Here is a 17639-nt window from a genome sequence, read left to right as displayed (position 1 = left end):
ACACACCCTGGTAGGGATGGGGAGGAGAATCAGAAAAAGTAAAACCCATGGCTTGTGATTAGAACAGTTTAATAACTGAAAGAAAGTAAAATAAAATAATAATAGCTGTAAGGAAAAGGGAGATAACAAAAAGAGAGAGAAGAACAAGTGTTGCACAACACAGCTGCTCCCCCCCTACTTCCCCATGCCTAGCCAGTCCCTGAGCAGTGATCCTCCCCCTGTGTGTATACTGGGCATGATGTTCTGTGCTGTGAAATATCCCTTGGACCAGTCCAGGTCAGCTGTTCCGGCTGTGCTCCTGCCAGCTTCGTGCGCACCTCTGCACTGGCAAAGCACGTAAAAACTGAGAAGTCCTTGACTAAGAGTGAGCACTACTTAGCAACGACTAAAACATGAGGGCTGATATTCCATCTCATCCTAAATCTAAAACACAGCACTGTACCAGCTACCAGAAAGAAAATTAACTCCATCCCAGTGGAAATCAGGCCACTGGCTACAACTAATGTAGAAACTGTAGAGACATGCAGCATTTGACACAGGTAGGCATTGCTAGAAAATACACCAGTAAGATAGCATGAGACTGCATAAACTGTTTTGTGTGCTGCATTACCAGAAACATTAATGAAGGAGAAGCTGAAGTAGAGAATGGCTTAAGATTTTTGTGTCAAATGGTTTTCCTCCAAGGTAATGCCCTGTAAAAAAACCCTATAATTCAAATCAAATATATACAGGAGTTCTCAATATTTAAAAAATAAAATTAAAAAAAAATAAAATTAGACTTACTGAAAATCCTCACTTTTCAAAGATTTATATATTCATACTGTTGTTACCTGCTTCAGCAATTGATACAGACTTTTCTCCTAACCTGAATTTGCAGTCCAGAAATGCTAAGAACATGACAGAAACAGTACTCTTGATTATCTTTTGTCTTGTGCAGTTACTGCTTTTCCAGAAGGCTTGTCTTCAACTCTCCTATAAGGACAATTGGATTTAATTTTTTTTAAAATGTAGGACCATTGCCTATTAAAAAAACCCACATTGTTTTGTGCAAGCCAAAATCATATTACTGTTGTTCTAGCCTGATTCTTGGCATCTGAAGGAAAACAAATCTTTGTGCATTAGGTATTCAGAGGCAACTTAAAATCATATGTGTAGTACCTTCATTATATGCTATCCATTCTTACTGTCTTTTAACTGAAGAACACTAATAAGAATTTTTCATTGCAAGATAAAGGAACAAATGTAAGGTTGTTCATACATAGGAGAAAATATTTTAATAGCCTTGTAACCCTGCCTGGGAGGTCTCTGCGTGAAATCTTTATCAGATGAAGCTGGTGTTGAACACCTACCTAACACTCATGCAGGTTGGTGCTTTCCTCCTTTGGGTGCAGTTTTGGGGGAGGGCTGTTTGGAATGCCCTGGTACTATGCAGGTTTTGCAGCCTGCACCCGAGTTAAAGGCCATGAGGTTTGGCCAAGAGGAATAATGGTGTTTCCTTAGCATGAGTGCAGGTGTGCCATTGGAATTGAGCACAGGCAAACAAGGACAAGGCTCAGCATCTCTTCAGGACCTGCAGGCCACACTGTGGTACCACCACTTCCCTCTGACCTCATGTTTGCAGAGTGGGAATGCGTGTCACTAGGGCAGGGATCCTCAGGACACTTGTGCCCTTGCTCTGCCTTCCCTTGTGTCTGGCTGTGTTGAAGCTGTGAGGAGGTCCCAGAGCTGCTTATTCGGGGTGAGAGAAGCTGAAGCAGTGTCTGCTGAGGTCTGGCTGGTGTTGCCCCAGCTGCTTTTTCTTCTGATTTGATCAGCACACTTCAATGTCTCTCACCTTTCATCTCAACCAACATCTGCTGAAGTTGGTTTTACCTCCTCTTTTAGCTTTTTTAAAATCAACTCACAATCCATCCTCACTCCCATTCTTCAGCTCCTGGTTATGTTATCTGTTGTTTGCTGTGATGAGGGGTGTTAGAAATTACATTTTTGGTTTTATTTTTTGGTCATGAAGTCCACAGTCAGAACTAAAAATGCCTGAGGTCCATGGCATTACTTCTCCATCTTCTGGTTGTACTGCTTGTAGCCACTGTTGCTTGGGCAGTCCCGGGGTACTTCAGTGGGGAACATCCATGCTGCTCAGCTGAAATCACTTTACCAGTCAGATGTCTTGAGTGGATAATCCAGGGGTTTGAATCTGCTGTAAATGAGAAGTGAACAGAAGGGAAACCACGAGTGTGTCAGCATCACCATCTTTTTTCCAGAATCCTGTGATAAATCTGATAACACTGTTCTGAGAATTGCTTGCCTAGTAATTATTGGAAAAGCATTACCTTTTTTTTGTGTCTGTAATTAGCATCTCAGCTTGAGTCTAAGGCCTGATGATAAATGAGTCTGGTATGCCATAGGTTCAGTAAATGATGAAAAACTGAAGTCTGTGTTTGCTTAGTTTCTTTCTCCATAAAACAAACAAAACTTGAGCTGATCTCTGAGTAGAAACAGTGTCAGAAATTATGTGGTCTAGAGGAGGAGGTTGGTTTTATTTCTCCATTTCCTCATCGTGTGGCTCACAGTACATGTAAACAATGCAATAAATAAATAGTCCAAGTCCAATCTTGGCTAAGATAACCATGAAAAATCTGTTTATGTGTTCCTAAATCAGAAGACAGAAATGCATCTCCTACAAACTGATAGGAGAATTATAGAGTAAGTCTTTAAAAGCATGATCCAGAGCAGCCAAGATTTCCAGATAGCACACTCTGAAACTTAATATCCATGTAAAAAAAATTGATAATAAATGTTGATGTACAAATATTATACATTGAGATGTCTTTTAGGGACAGAAAAGAGACTGAAAAGTTAAGGCAAGCTCTGTGAAGTGGTAGTGAGGTTCTGTCTGCTGTGCTGGCTTGTGGGGTTTGAGATGCAGAACTTGGTACATGGCCATCTGAGCAGCAGCATGTCTGAATGTAAGACTTCTCTGAACAGGATTTGTGCTAATCATGTTATCTGGTTTGTTTAGAGATACGAGCTTGCTCTGAAGGTGTTGGAGGTCTTTTGCAGACTGTTTGGAGAGATAATTCATAGAGGCTTCTCTAAATGACAGCAGATGGGAAATCACAGAATTTAGCTGTAATCTGATGGCTCAAGGAGGGATAAACCACAGTGGGCAGACTGTGGAAGGTTATTCCAGAAAGAAAACCCCAATGGCTCAAGTGAGCAGGACTTGAGAATATGTCCACTGCTACCTCCTAGCAGTCAAAATTTACGAGGTTCAGTTGGCGCAGATCCACTTGCTTGGAGGGTGATTACGCATAATTCATGCTAGATTCAGGTCATTGTGACCTCAGACAAAATTGGGTCTTGAAATGAGACATTATCCTCTGTCTCCTCTTGTAGAGCCCCCAGTTCCTTCACCTTCATGCAAAACACTGTGCCAGTGGGATCATGGGGAAATGTGGGCAGAGCCTGTTGGCTCTTGAATTGTCTGGGACAGTAATTCAAGCTCTGACTGTGATAGAGTTGAAAATTGTATGAAAAGGTCAGGCATACATTGCTTTCAGTTGGAGGCATGATGCTTGGTAACATTTCAGTAATCCTAAAAAATTTATTGGTCAGTTGGTGAAACAGAGACAGAGATGACAAGCAAGTTTATAATTATCTTCAAAGTGTTTCCTACTTGCAATTCACCGGAGAAGAAAGATGCTGAAGTGTGTACTGTGCCTACCACAGAGAAGGTTTCTTCCCTGGTGCTTGTTAGGCACTCACTGGAGACTCCTTCCTCCTGTTCTGCTAAGAAACAAGATGGCAGTTTGGTCAGAAATAAAGCTTTAGCTGTTAAGTTATTTAAAAGATCCTTTTCTTACTTGCTCTTCTGTTCTTCTTCTCACCCTTCCCCCAAAGGTGTTCACAAAATAAAAACAAACAAACAAAACCCCAAACCAACTGAAACAAATAAACCGCTTCTCACCAAATAATTATCTTTAGCCTTCCCAGAAAGGGAGGCATTACTCTAATCTGTGTGGGTTTGTTTATATTTCTCTTAAATAAGCATTAAGCAGGATGAACTTGATTCTTGCAGAATGATATGTGTTTTACTTTGTCAGTTGTGTATCAATAAAGCCCCTCTTTAAGGTTTTCTTTGTGTTTTGTTACCAGTTGGCAAACTGGAGAGAATGTTGTGCAGCTGGACCTGCATTTAGAGTGGGCAGTACCTTGAAGGTGAAGTTCCAGGGCTGGGAACACTTCTGCTCCAAAAGTGAGGTTTTCTTTGAGGAGGAATTGTAGAAGCCAATACTGAAAGCTTCAGAGGCTGCGTGTCTGTACCTGGAGGGTAAATGGGTGAAACAGTCATAACTTAGCTAGGGGTTCTTTTTGGGAGTATTGTTATATTTTTATTTTTTGAAAGTATTAAATACAAAATCTGAATTTGCTACAAAGAAGTATCCATAAATTGTGCCTAGCCCTTCTTCCTTGCTTGCAAGCTGGAGGCACCAAGGTATTAAAAAAGCACTGCCCTTTCCCCTCTTCTGTGCTGCTTCTGGTTATGTGGAATACTCAGAAAGGAAACTGAGGATTGGCAAATAATACCCACCCTACAGGAAAGTCTGTGTTAAGGAGAAGATTACTACAGGGATGGCTAAGAGCTTTTAATGTAATGAAGAAGAAAATAGTCAGTGGAGCTAATACTTGTGGGGAATAAATTCTTCTTAAAAAGCTGAGAAATGTTCTTCTGAAAATGGTAAAAGTAATTGTAAAAGCTGAATGGCGTGGCATTTAATTATGTAAGGAACGAAAGAGGCTAAAAAAAATAATAACCTGGTATATCAGAAAGCAATTTAAAATATAAGCTAGGGAAAATGGAATATTTCTGTCACAATAAGATGAATTCCACCACTGGCTGCATTGATTTCGTGTCGCAAGTTTTGTTCCAAACAGATCTGTAACTGGAGGGGAATGGGGGTGTGGGAAAGGCATATTTTTGTTCCCTCAGCTTCCCAAGCCAACCCATTCCCCTGCTCAGCAAGAATGGTGAGAAAGATATGGATAAAAATACAAACAGGGTTTAAGAATTTAATTAGCTCTGATGGTCATCCAATCTCCAGTTGTCTGGTAATTGTCTCTTTCAAAGGGATCATTTGAAGCAGAGCTTCATATGCTTTGTGAATGTCACTAAACTAAGCTTGTTAGTGTACAGTGCAAAGGCCAAAGCTGAATTCTCGTGGGTATTCGCAGCCTTTAATAAATAGCGCGGCAGTGCCGGGGAGGAATCATTCCTTACACCCACTCGCCCTTAAGATGTTTCCCTTCAATTCAGAAATTAATATTCAGTTGAAAAGTTATTATGCATTTTGTGTCTTTCAAAATATTCTTGGCAGTGCATAGGAGTCAGTCTGCAGAGGGGTGGGATGGGTTGGGTTTTTTTTTTCCCCCACCCACCTTCTGCAGGGAAGATCTGGAGCCAAGAAGTAGCTGTTAGACTTTTAGGTTTGTCTTCTTGCTTGTTTGAGGTTGGGGGTTTTTTTTTGGTCTCATAGTGCTATTTCCTGAGCTGTGGAGCTCCTGCTGTATCTTCTTAGGGCATGGTTGGCATGCTAGTGTGGCATGAGAGGTCCAAACATCAGGTTATCAGGATAGTGACAAAATCTTGCTGTGATGTGTCCCCAACTCTGCCAAATTGGAGCAATTGAGGCTAAAGCTCATTATGAGGAGTGCCCACTTAGAATTTTTTTTTTTGACCGATTGGGGAATTTCCTTTAGGAGAGTGGCTGGTTTGTAGTAATTTTGAAAGGGAAAGAGCAGTTTGAGGTTTTTCCAAGGAAACAGAATTGTTTATTGATGTCATTTTTGGCAATGATTTTTTTTGAACAGTTTTAATCACCTCATAGTTTTAAGCAAGAAACTGAAATTTTACAAAAGTGTGGGCTTGAGGTATTAAGAATAACGAAAAGAAGGGCTGGGCTGAAGTATGTTGCAGGGCACCTTGTATTGAATGATTGGATGATAAAATGCTGGAGGAAAATTGCTTGTAGATAAATGAAAGCAATGCATGGAGGAGGAGGAGGAAGGCCGTCAAAATACAGTTCATGCCTGATGAGTGCATCACCAGGTGTTAACTGCTCTGGAAGAGACTTAGTGGCTGTCCTGTCCAAATGGCAGTGAAATGATAGACAAAGCAGGTGTCAGTACTTGTTAGTGAAGGAACAGAAAACAAAACAAAAAGCATGAAAGTGCTGCTGAGTAAATGTGTGGTGCTCCCTTGCCTTCAATACCACATGCGGCTCTGGTCCTCCCTGGCTCCCATTTCATTTCCCCCAGTCCACAAAGTATAAATCCGAGGTATGGGGTGACAAAACGCCACCAGAAGTCCTTGGTCTGGAAGGAGAGGACAAGAGGTGGTTATGTGGTAGGAGGTTTAGGGGAATTTTCTGCTGGGTGGGCCAAGCTGAGCCCTGCTGGAGGGAGCTGGACTGTGTTCTGGCCAGTGCCAAGGCAGGACCTCCTGGGTTGTTCAACTTGTGGTGGGACTGAGGGTCTCCTTTATGTGAGCACCCATTTGCTTTGTGGATGGGAATGAAGCTGACAGTAGCTCAAGTCAAAGACTCTTTAAACATGATCTCACATTGTGCTGTATGTGTTACCTGAAGGCTTGGACCTTACACATCAAAAAGTAATAAATTTTGGAATTTGTGATCCATCTGTGTAATAGCATCTCATCTGTAAGATGCTCCGTTTGTCTAAGCCATTTTCTCTGAAAATAAACGTCATGCAATATTCCTGAAGCATTTCAAAGATGCAGAAATGAGCACATAAAAATAATTATGCATGCATGGAGAATCCTGTCCTTAGAACAGAATTTGAATTCCTAGAGTTTTTCTAGGAAGGTGCAAGCAAGAAGCTGAACATGACCAGGGAAAAGGAACACATTCATGAGGCTGATGGTTAAGAGAGGACTTCCAGCATGTGAGGAGAGACTCTGCTCAGATATAGTTGTGTTAACTGAAGTAATGGTATATGATTGACAATGATAATTCTGGTACTGGTAACTATTTTGTTGCTGATTTAGCCAGTTGATATTAAAGTCTTTGTTGGTATTGCTTGTTTAATACACATACTCTGTTGTTGTTCTTAGGTTTCTTATTTTACGATAGCTAACTTTTCCTTTTCTGCTGCAAAACTAATTAAATGCTGTTTAATCATAACCAAGCAGTTTAGATAAAAAGATGCTCTGATGATCTGCAGAAATTTTGAGTTCCCAGCTGTAACACCTTGGTTAAGTTCTTAACATCAAATGATGCAGAAGTTAATGCCATTTAAATAAATCATACAATCGCGGAATGGTTTGGGTTGGAAGGGACCTTGAAGATCTTCCAGTCCCAACCCCACCTGCATGGTGTCTTGGGGTGGCTTTACGATACTGCAAGCTCTGTTGTCTGCTGTGTGCCCAGACATGATCCTGTAGCTGTGAGCCGAAGGTGGGGAAGCCGGGGGAATTCCTCGTGCGCAGTTTGTGCGCTGTGCTCACAGATTGACCCACGTTCACTTTGCTGTGGTGTCTAGCACTGATACAGGGAGTCCAGCTTGGCTTGTTAGCAGGACACCTCCCACTGAACCAGCTCGCTCAGAGCTCCATCCAGCCTGGCCTTGAACACTTCCAGGGGTGGGGAAGCCACGAATTATCTGGGCAACCTGTTCCGGTGCCTCACCACCCTCACAGAAAAGGATTTCTTCCCAATATCTAATCTAAACCTACTTGTTTTCAGTTAGAAACCATTCCCCTGTCAGTCTCTAAATTTGCTTTGTGAGGCTCCTGCAGGACTAATTCAGCTTTCATCTATAAATCTTCCTCTTGTATGTTGCAATAACATGCAAGCACGTTGAAACTTTGATTTTCCTTTAGTGTAACATGACTGGAAAAAATCCCTGTCTTTGTTGTGATGCCTAGAGTTCTACTGCCATCCTCCATTTTATTCCTGGGCAAATACCTACTTTAACTTGCAGTGTGAAGCTTTGCTGATCAATATGTTACAAGCATAGTAAAGTTCAAGAAATTGCCTCCATTACATCTTGAGATGAGAAATTGATTCAGCTGCATTCTCTTTCTGCTAATTCATCTGTGCTTTACATTCCCATAAAAGGTATTATGTGCTCCTTATTTTCCAGCAGCGTCATCAATCCTAATGAAGAGAGAAGACTGAAAATTTATATTGTGTATATGGGATAGCTGATCTCTGACTTAGCTCTTAATTTGTAAATGTTGCTGTAGGCTTCACTTCCCAGCTTCTCCTTACTGTGCTTTATTTGTATGCAAAATGTAAGGGCTGGGATGGAAGCAAAACTGAAGAATATGGCAAAGGAATATAAAGTTAGATTGCTTTCTAATCTAAACCTCAAAAAATGGGATGGTGATTAAAATTTGATGGAAAGAATTAATATCTCACTTGTAAATTTGATGTACATCTGCAGTGTTTGTTCCTGCATTAATTACATTGGGACTGTTTTCAGTATTTATCAGCCATCAGTTCTGTACCTCTGGCTCTAAAATGTCCAGAGTTTTACTTTTTAACTGTGTTACTATGTATGAGACCTTTGCACTTGTCTGATGATTTCTGTAACCATGTGTAGGGGTGGTATTGTAGCTCTAATGATGAAAGTGATACAGTGGGAAAAGCAGCCAGAACAAATATGAAAAACAGGAAAGGGCTTTCCTGGGTATTCCAGTTGTTGTTTTTCCTAGTGTCCATCAGCCTGGCCTCTGTAGGAAACTACTAGGAATGGTTTCTCTGCACAGTATTTTGGCATTTTTAGGCTTAACAGCATAATTTGTTCAAAGCGATGGATAAATGACAAAGAAAGCAAAACTATATATCATGACTTCGATCATGGCTCATGATACAGCAGTCATTTTTAAAATTAAATTTAAATGTATTGGCAGGTTCTAAATAGCTGTGTTAAACTGAGACAAAAAACCCAAACATTTTCCTGCTTGGCTCCACTGATGTTAATCTCAGGTTTTCTCTGTGTGCCTGAGTATTTTTTCTTACAAACAAATGGTACTCAATTCTTAGTCAACTGTAAGATCCAATATACCTCGTACAAACCCAGAGGTGTTTAAATAGCAGCGTGAAAACCAAGTCAGATAAAGGATTAGGTAGATGTGAGTTTATTAAACCTTATTTCAACAAAGATTCATGGATTTGCTTAGGAAAGTTGTGAGCAGACAGGATGCAAGTGGGTGATGAATGGTTTGTGTAGCATTTAGGCTCACATTTGTTGCAAGACACGAGGTGTGCACAGGTTTTAGTTACTGAGGCTTGACATGATGATGTTGTAATCAAAAACTCACTTAGATCCAAGAAAGTCCATGTGATGCTACCAGCATTTACCATCAGCTGAGGAATTCTGTTAAAGGAAGATGTTTTAGGCAGGTCAGGCTCTGCTGTAAGGGGCTCTGCTGTCTCTCATGATAGGTTGATGTCTGGATTGTGCTCTGCTGTTTTCTGTGGGCTTGGGAGGAGGATGGAGGGGGAAGCAGAGACTGGTGCTGGGAAAGACAAGAGATTGCTTGGGTTCTTTTCTCCCAGCCTCATGGAAGCTAAGGGAGGGCACTTGTTCTGTGCAAGGATCTGCTGGACTTGGGGGTTGGCTTTTTGCTGTATGTTGCAGCATCACAGTGCTTGGGACCCATTACCAGAGATTTTAAAAGAACCATTTTAACTAGTGAATGTAGCGTGACAGTGAGAGGAAGTAAATGTTGGTTGCTGTCACTGAGGTTATCTGTGATCATTGCTGCATTTTCTTCTCAAGCCTGGAATGACTTTCCAAAACCTGGCAGAATGAATGCAGATGAAGTGTTTTCCACTCATATCAGGGAGCTGTGAATTGCACCCCAAGTTTGCAGACCTGTTTCACTGAATCATAGAATACCAGGTTGGAAGGCACCTCAAGGACCATCTGGTCCAGTCAGGAAGACCTTGCATGTGTTTGTTTTACTCCATAAGGTTCTTGTTAGCCCACCCTTGCAGCCAATTCAGGTCTTGCTGCAGGATGGCTCTTCCTCCTAAAGTGTCTGCTGCCCTGTTTACTTTGGTATCATTGGCAAACTTCATCAGGGTATATTTTATTCTGTCTTCCAGACCACTTATGAACATACTAAACAGCAGTGGGCTCAGCACTGGGGGACTGCACTTGTGTCACTTTGCCCTTGGTGAATCCATGTTGGCTTTTCCCCATCACATGCTTCATCTGATTTGTGATAACCCCCTGTAGGATTTGTTCTGTAGCTTTCCCTAGGGACTGAAGTATACCTACAATTTCTTGGGTCCCTCTTTAAGCTCTTTTTGTGGATGGGGTGGCATTAGCCACCTTCCAGTCTTTTGGGATGTTCCCCAATCCCCTTGACTTCTCAAAGATCACGTAGAGTGGCCTCGCAGTGATTTCAGCCAACCTTCTTAACACCCTCAGGTGCTGAGGGCCTTCCCTCAAAGCCATCCAGGCAGCAGTGTTGACAAAAAGAAATGTGTTGTTTTCTTTTAGGTAATTTAAGATGCCTTGTCTAGATACCTCTTCTGCACTGGGTGACAGCCTGATGGTATCTCCCACATCTTTGACTTTCATTAATCCCTCCCTTCCTGGTTGCTGTACCTGCACTTGTTTGTGTGATAGTTTTCATGTAGGTCGCAAGCTCTGGGCCGGCAAATCTCCTCTCAGGGAAAGCATTCACCCTGCCTGTGGGTTCTGTCACAGCAGCATGAGGTGCTGCGAAATCTTTATGGTCTCTGCAATAGAGGAAAGGTGTTTTATTTATTGCATCAACATAACCCATTCCTCATTTTGCAGTAGGCGCCAAGCTGGATAAGAAGAAAAGATTCACTTACTTGTATTTCAGTCTGTAATTTGAAGGTCTCTGGATGTATCCATCCTAGAGATTTGACAACAAAGCAGTCTCTCACAATCAATAAGGGAAAGGGGTTCTTGGTTGTTCTTTAAAGAAGTTGGAGTGCTGATAGTTGCCCTCTGCCATAGTGACTTAAAAGATAGAGTAACCTGGAGATACTGTATTGAATAGAAGTTAGTTTTTTTGTTGTGTTGCAATGGGAAGCTCATTGTCACAGATCTGCTCATGCTTTGGGGCAGGCTGGTGCTGGGGGATAGTGACATGTAGGGAAAATCTAATTTCCATTCTTTTGCTTTGTTTAGATATGTCACTTTGAGGTCACAGAATGAAAGCAGCATGAAGTGTTATGGCAAAGACAGCACAAGAAGATACAAGAATCTCACAAATCCTCAAATATCAGGTAATGTCAGAGCATCATATGTCCAATTTTTCTAAGGCTGTGTTGTTTAATAAGGTTCAGAGCTTTTTGGCTGTTTTTCAAAATTTGGGCTTCTGAGTCCCTGTGAGTTTACTAATGGACTTCTCAAGTCTGGTTAGTTGTTGGCTGTGTATCTAAAATATTATTCTTTGTTCCACAATATGAATGACACAGGAGATATACACACATATCTTAAATGACAACTTTGGCTATACTGTCTCATGCAAGGAAAAGGACATTAACTTAAGAAAAAAGAAGCAGTAACCATGGTGGTTAGGTTTTTTTAGCCATTGGATTTGACTTGGCTCCATTGCTAGGCGCCAACATGGTGTATTTTAGAGAGATGGACTTTTCAGAGGGTCATGCAGCTGCATTTCTCAAAACTCTCTCCTTTGGGGGAGATACCAGGCTCAAAATAGCTGTTCCCTCCCCACTGAAAGCTTAGCCATATGCTATTTTCCACATACTACCACTTGTGCTTGGTTTTTTTGATTGTTTATCTGTCTCAGGATGTTTCCTCCTTGCCTGTTTTTGCAAATCCTAGCATATGTTCTTTGACTGTTTCGTAGCACTTCCAGTTACACAAAAAGGCGATCGCATTGCACTCTGCAGAGCATAAACACTACAGAGGTCAGGAAGAAACTGCTTAAATTCATTACAAGGGTGCTCACCTTAAACTAAACTTGCAGGCTTATCATGGCTGTGGTCACAGCAATAGCTGATGGATTAATGTTTGAAAATTTCCTCTTCTCCCCCAAATCAACAGCAGTGACCAGAGGTTGTAATGTAGCCACATACAGTGACTGAATGAGGTCTGACCTCTGTGTCCTAAGTTCTTTTCATGTTTGCAGAACCAGGATCTTGCTGGGGAATAACAAGTGGCTCTGTTCAGTAATAGAAGTAAAGTAAAATATGAAGCTGAAGACAATTTTGATGATAGGACATGTTTATTTTCCAGGAAGCATTTGAGAGTATTGCCCTTGATATAGGATTCGGCAGAAGGGACAGCAATTTGTCTCAGCTAAGCAGTCAGTAAACCCAGGTTGGCTGAAGAGATTTCAAATCAAGTTTCACTTGATCTAATATGCAGTAAAGCATCAGCATATATTAAAAAAAAACAAACCTACTGTGTTTATCACAGGTGATCAACCCCTTTTGTTAGTGCTGTCTTTAGTATGCTTTTTAGTTGTTTAGTCATGGAGTGTGCAATTCAAGTGCCCTTCTGGCCTTAAGTCAAGGCTTGTATTTTATTTTTATTTCTAATCAGTATTGTGAGGAGATCACATTATTTTATGTTTGCCATTTTTATGAAGTAATGTGATACCTGCTTCTGCTGCAGTTCTCTGAACCCTTCAGAGTACCTTGAAAATGCAACACCAACTCACCAACAGCAAAGATAATCAGATTTGTTGAAGCAACCTTCTTTGTTTCTTTGGGACCCATGAAATTGTATCTTCCTTAAACTAAATTCAGTTAATGGCTTTATAAATCAGCCTCCTCTTCTTAAATAACCAGAGTTCTGCTAGTTTAGAGGAAAAACCATTTTGAGTAAATTACCAGTGCCTCAGAATGAATTTTTTACATAGATCAAAGCAAAAGGAAGATGTTTCTGGTTGTTTGTCTTCCTCCTTTCCTCTCCCCCTTTCTAGTGACTTTCCTGAGATGATCAACTGTTGTTTTTCCTGTTGGATTCGTCGGGTTAGGTGTTTGGTTTTTTGGGGGTTTTTTTTTGGGCTGCCTTTTTTTAAACTTCATTGAAGTTGAGAATTGCTCGGTTCCTCTTCCAGTGCCATCGTTGTTCTCCCCTCCCCCAAGTCCAATGTGTTTTTTATTAAACTGAATTAGGACATTCTAGTCTCTCTTAAGAGTGGAAATGGGAACAGCTTAAATGAGCAGCCACATGAGACTCAGCCCTTCCAACTGCACTGCAGAAGCTTAGCTGCAAAGGGAATGATAATTTTTGAAGGATTTGTGCAACCGTTGAAGAACCACCAGCATTAATATTAAAAAGCAGCTAATCTGTTTTTCCTTTTCCATTTTAAGAGTATATAGCTTTCTTACTATGCTTGCTAAAAAAATCAGTCTACTAAATATTTTGCTGCCTTTCAATCCTCTTCCCTTTTGTAATTCCTCTATTTGCATACTTTCTCATGTACTGAAGTGGGTTTTTTGTTGTTGGTTTTGCCTAAAAACGTCAACCTTTGGGTTTGAATGTAGATACGGGCGTGGGTTTGAGATCCCTGCCATTCAAAACCAGCCAAAACTGAAGTGCAGCAGAAACCATAGGAGCAATTATATCCAGGATTGGGATGAAAAGGTTTTCATCCCTAAAAACATTTGTCCTTGAGGTAGCTGTAGAAAGTTTTTGGTCCTTGAAATCCATATTGCTACTTCAGTCTTTATTCAAACCAAAGCAGCCATTAGCCTGATACCTTCTGACCCTTATTTTCAGTCTCTGCCTCTCTTTATTGCTGTATCAGATGTCTTCAGGATTTCTATGGATACTTTAAAAAAAAAAGAAAAGTAGGTCTTTGAGTTACCATCTCACCTCTCTGTCGCTTTTCCACTCTGCTGGCTCACCCAACCACCTTGCCTGGAATTGGAAATTACTCATTCTCTTTGACTACTATGCTGATTTTTTCACAGGCTTATATTCTTTGCCAAGAATAAAAATTAAAACAAAACAGAGCAGAAGCAGGGGCTTGATCTCTGGCTGCATGAAAAGTTCTGAGGGCAAACCTGGTATCTAAACAGTACACAAGAGCACAGGGGTCTCTGAAGTATGCCACTCTTACTCTCCCAATTCTGTGCTTCTCAGCCTCCCAGCATTACTCTGGTCTGAAAATGTAGGGACAGTGCAGCTGGGCACCTGAGAGCTGTGTGTGTGCAGTGCAGGTGGGTCTGTTCTTGGGTAACACTCCCTTGTTTTCCAAGCTGCTGCTCTGGGTGGGGTCACAGTGGTGCAGTGGCCAGCTGAAAACTGTGCCTGTCTGTGCCCAGCTTAAAGGCTGTGTTATGGTCAGCCCATGGCTGGGCTGCTGGTAGCACTGGTGTTAGCAGAATGCAGGCTGTCAGGGAAGGAACTGCTGTTTATTCCTGTGCCTATCCTAAAGGAAATCAGAGAGCAAGATGATGTGAATGATGGCTGTCTTGGTTTAGGAATAGCTTGGCAGGAGATCTGACAGTTCTGAATAACAAAACAGGTCAATAAAAATATTGCCATAAAAAAAGACTGGAAAATGAGTGAGAGAAACACCGGTTTGTTTCTATGGAAGCTAAATAGGGGAAAAAAATTAAATGAAAGAAGGGAAGGGAGAACTTGATTTTGGCTTTCATATTACCTGAAATTAAGAATGAAGCTTATATTCCAGTGGCAGAAAGACAGTCACTCAAGAGAGCCCTGTCAACCTGTGTGACTGAGGGGTGGTAATGCACGATTAAAACATGAGCACACAGAGCAATGACACATTTCTAAGCAAGCCTTAAGTGTTAAAAAACACAGTTTAGGCTGCTAAGGGTGGTGCTTAACTTCGCTTTAACAGATGTTTTACCATCCCAATGGGAGGGACACAGCATCCCAGTGGGAGGAGGGATGGTGCCCAGCAAATGAGTATCTGCTGATGCTGTTGCGTGTGAGTAGCTGCAGATACTCTGTCCTGCAAAACCTGGTTGAACATGGAGAGGTATGGGCTTTTTTGCCATCTTATCCAGTCGTGTTTTTTTTTCAGGCTAACTAGTAATTAATCTATAAAAGCATGTAGATTTTTAGCTTAAATGGACAGCTGAAAAACGAAATAAGTTGGACAAACTGTAGGATCCAATTCCCTTTTGATACACAGCCATGCAGCCTGCTGAGATGGGTTAGATTAGTGCTGTAATAACTTTACAGCCTTTTAGTGAGTCTGCTTCCTTCAGCATTTGCTCTCATAGAGTCTTTTGTCATCCCTCTCCATTAACTCAGTTCTGAAACTGGCTCTGGCTGACATTCAGCTCTGGTTTTACAGCACACACCCAGCCCAACTTTTATGCGTCAACTTTTTTGGAGTGGATGTCTTCTGAAATTCATGTGAATCCAGGCAGTTCAATTGTGTGACTGTCATTTGAGCTGTAATTTTACTTGAGTCAAAAAATTCTGCAGGTTTTGGCTTCTGTGGTGTTTGATGGAGCCAGAAATGTTTATTTTATGTAACTATCATCATCTTAGTATTTCACTGCCTGTTGTCTTCTCTAAGTTTATGGCCTGGGTTGGAAGGGATCTTAAAGGCCATCTAGTTTCAACCCCCCTCAGCAGGGACACCTTCCACTAGACCAGGCTGCTCAGAATGCCATCCATCCTGGCCTTGAACACTTGCAGGGATGGGACATCCACAGCTTCTCTGGAAAATCTGTTCCAGTGCCTCATCACCCTCACAGTAAAAAATTTCTTCCTAGTATCTAATCTAAGCCTACTCTCTTTCAGTTTGAAGCCATTCCCCCTTGTCCTGTCCCTACATGCTCTTGTAAAAAGCCTCTCTCCATTGTTCTTGTAGGCTCCCTTCAGGTACTGGTAGGCCACAGTTAGATCACTGCAAAGCCTTCCCTTCTCCAGGCTGAACAATCCCAATTTTCTCAGCATTTTCTCATAGGACAGGTGCTCCATCCCTCTAAGCATCTTGGTTGCCTCCTCTGGATTCACTCCAACAGGTCCATGTCCTTCCTGTGCTGAGAACCCTGCAGCTGCTTCTACACTGATACAGTTTACAGAGGAGAAAAACTGAATCACCTTTATTGAAGACTGATATTTTCTTCCACTTCAAGCTTACCAGAATTAAGTTATGGCAAGCTTCCAGGAGAGACTATTTGTATTGCCTTTCAGTTAGTTGTGTTTGAAGAGGGAGACAGCTGTTGTGTGTAAAGGCATTTCAGCCAGCTTGGTGGGCCCCTGGCTTTCAGTCTGGAGAATGGAGCAGTGGAAGTTGCAGGGGACCTTGTCGAAAAGAGTTGGGGCAAACCCTTGTCTCTGTTGAAATCAATTGAACTACCATTAGCATGAGTCCAGATTTCATCCATAAACTTAAGTAGGGTATTTTTCTTTCTAGGCAGCCTACAGAAACGTTTCTGTCTGTTGGCATTTGTTTTTGTGTTTCTTTGTAATGATTGTGTAATTGGGATGTATCTGTAATGTCAGAAATGTAATAGGTTAAGTAGCATGAATGACTGTTAGGAAGAGGAGAAACACAAAACTGCAGAACCGTGTTTGCTTTAAACTCCTACCAATTTAGTTGTTCAGTTTAACCATTTAGTAGTCAGAGCTGTTGTGATAAATGGCAGTAATGGGTGTTTAGGCACCAGTGCTAAACACAGAGGAGAAAAACCACCCTTTTTTCCTTTCTCTTAAATGGAAATCATTCAGTATGCTGCTAATGGCTTCTCAGTTGGCCAGAGACTAGCTTTGGTGCCCCTGAGCCTTAATGATGTCATGATAGACTCTGGTTTTAATCTGACAAGAAATGTATACTGTTAGCATTTTGTTAAAGCTGATAGCAAATGCTGTGTATACAGCATCAAGCCCTTGAATTTAAGGCTTTAGTTCAAGTACTAAAAAAACATTTGGTAGCTAAGGGACTGGTTGATTACTGATTATACTTTTATCAATGTGCATATCTGGGTTCTTTTTCTGTTACCTGAAGGTAGAATAACAATGCTTTTTAAACATTTGCATTTTTTCCCTCTAGATCAGTGATGCCTTTGAAAGGAATGTTTTCATGTTTCTTTTATTTTTATTTTGGGAAAGGGGAGGTGGGTGATTGAAAACAATGCAATTTTTTTTCAAATGTGATTCTCATAGTGACTAAACATTCCAGTCCTTTTGTGACTTGATTGATACTTTAATATAATATCCCGTTATAATTTTTTTCAGCTTTTTTACAAATGTTTCTGTATGATTCTGATGAAAACTCTGTAATCTGCCTGACAGCAGCATGTAGCACATCTCAAACCAGAGCTGAGTTGAGGATGCTAGAGCTGCTGGAGAGGAAATAATAATGAACCATTTAAATTTTTTTTTTATTCTGAGAGAGGGGAAGAAAGGTGTCTGTGCTAATGCCACAGATATAAAACCTCCTGACTGCTTTCCAGTGTCCTGAGACCTGCGACAGGTGACCCCCAGGTGAAAGGGTGCAGTAAGTGGAATTTGATGCATGCCCAAGCACTTCTTGTCGTGACTACAACACTGCTGTGGCTGCTGGTACAGTCCACAGCATCTGCCACCATGGTGATTGTGTCTGCTCCTGAGAAGGGGTCAGGGGTCTGGCTGGCCCCTTGATACAGTTTTGTAATGAAATCAGG

The 17639-nt window shown here is 41.3% G+C and overlaps 1 protein-coding gene across 6 annotated transcripts in view; it reads left to right on the top strand.

Annotated features, from left to right (window-relative positions):
• Nucleotides 1–17639, top strand: part of TRERF1 (transcriptional regulating factor 1) — a 99890-nt gene that overhangs the window by 56679 nt on the left and 25572 nt on the right. For all 6 annotated transcript variants that reach the window (XM_033055365.1, XM_033055364.1, XM_033055367.1 and 3 more), the window contains exon 3: nt 11197–11294. The gene's annotated coding sequence lies outside the window, so the exon portion shown is untranslated. The remainder of the gene's footprint in view (nt 1–11196; nt 11295–17639) is intronic.

This window comes from Catharus ustulatus, chromosome 3, assembly GCF_009819885.2.
Source record: "Catharus ustulatus isolate bCatUst1 chromosome 3, bCatUst1.pri.v2, whole genome shotgun sequence".
Classification (NCBI taxonomy): domain Eukaryota; kingdom Metazoa; phylum Chordata; class Aves; order Passeriformes; family Turdidae; genus Catharus; species Catharus ustulatus.
The sequence above is the reverse complement of the archived record's forward strand: the minus strand, read 5'-3'. Positions and strand labels throughout refer to the sequence as shown.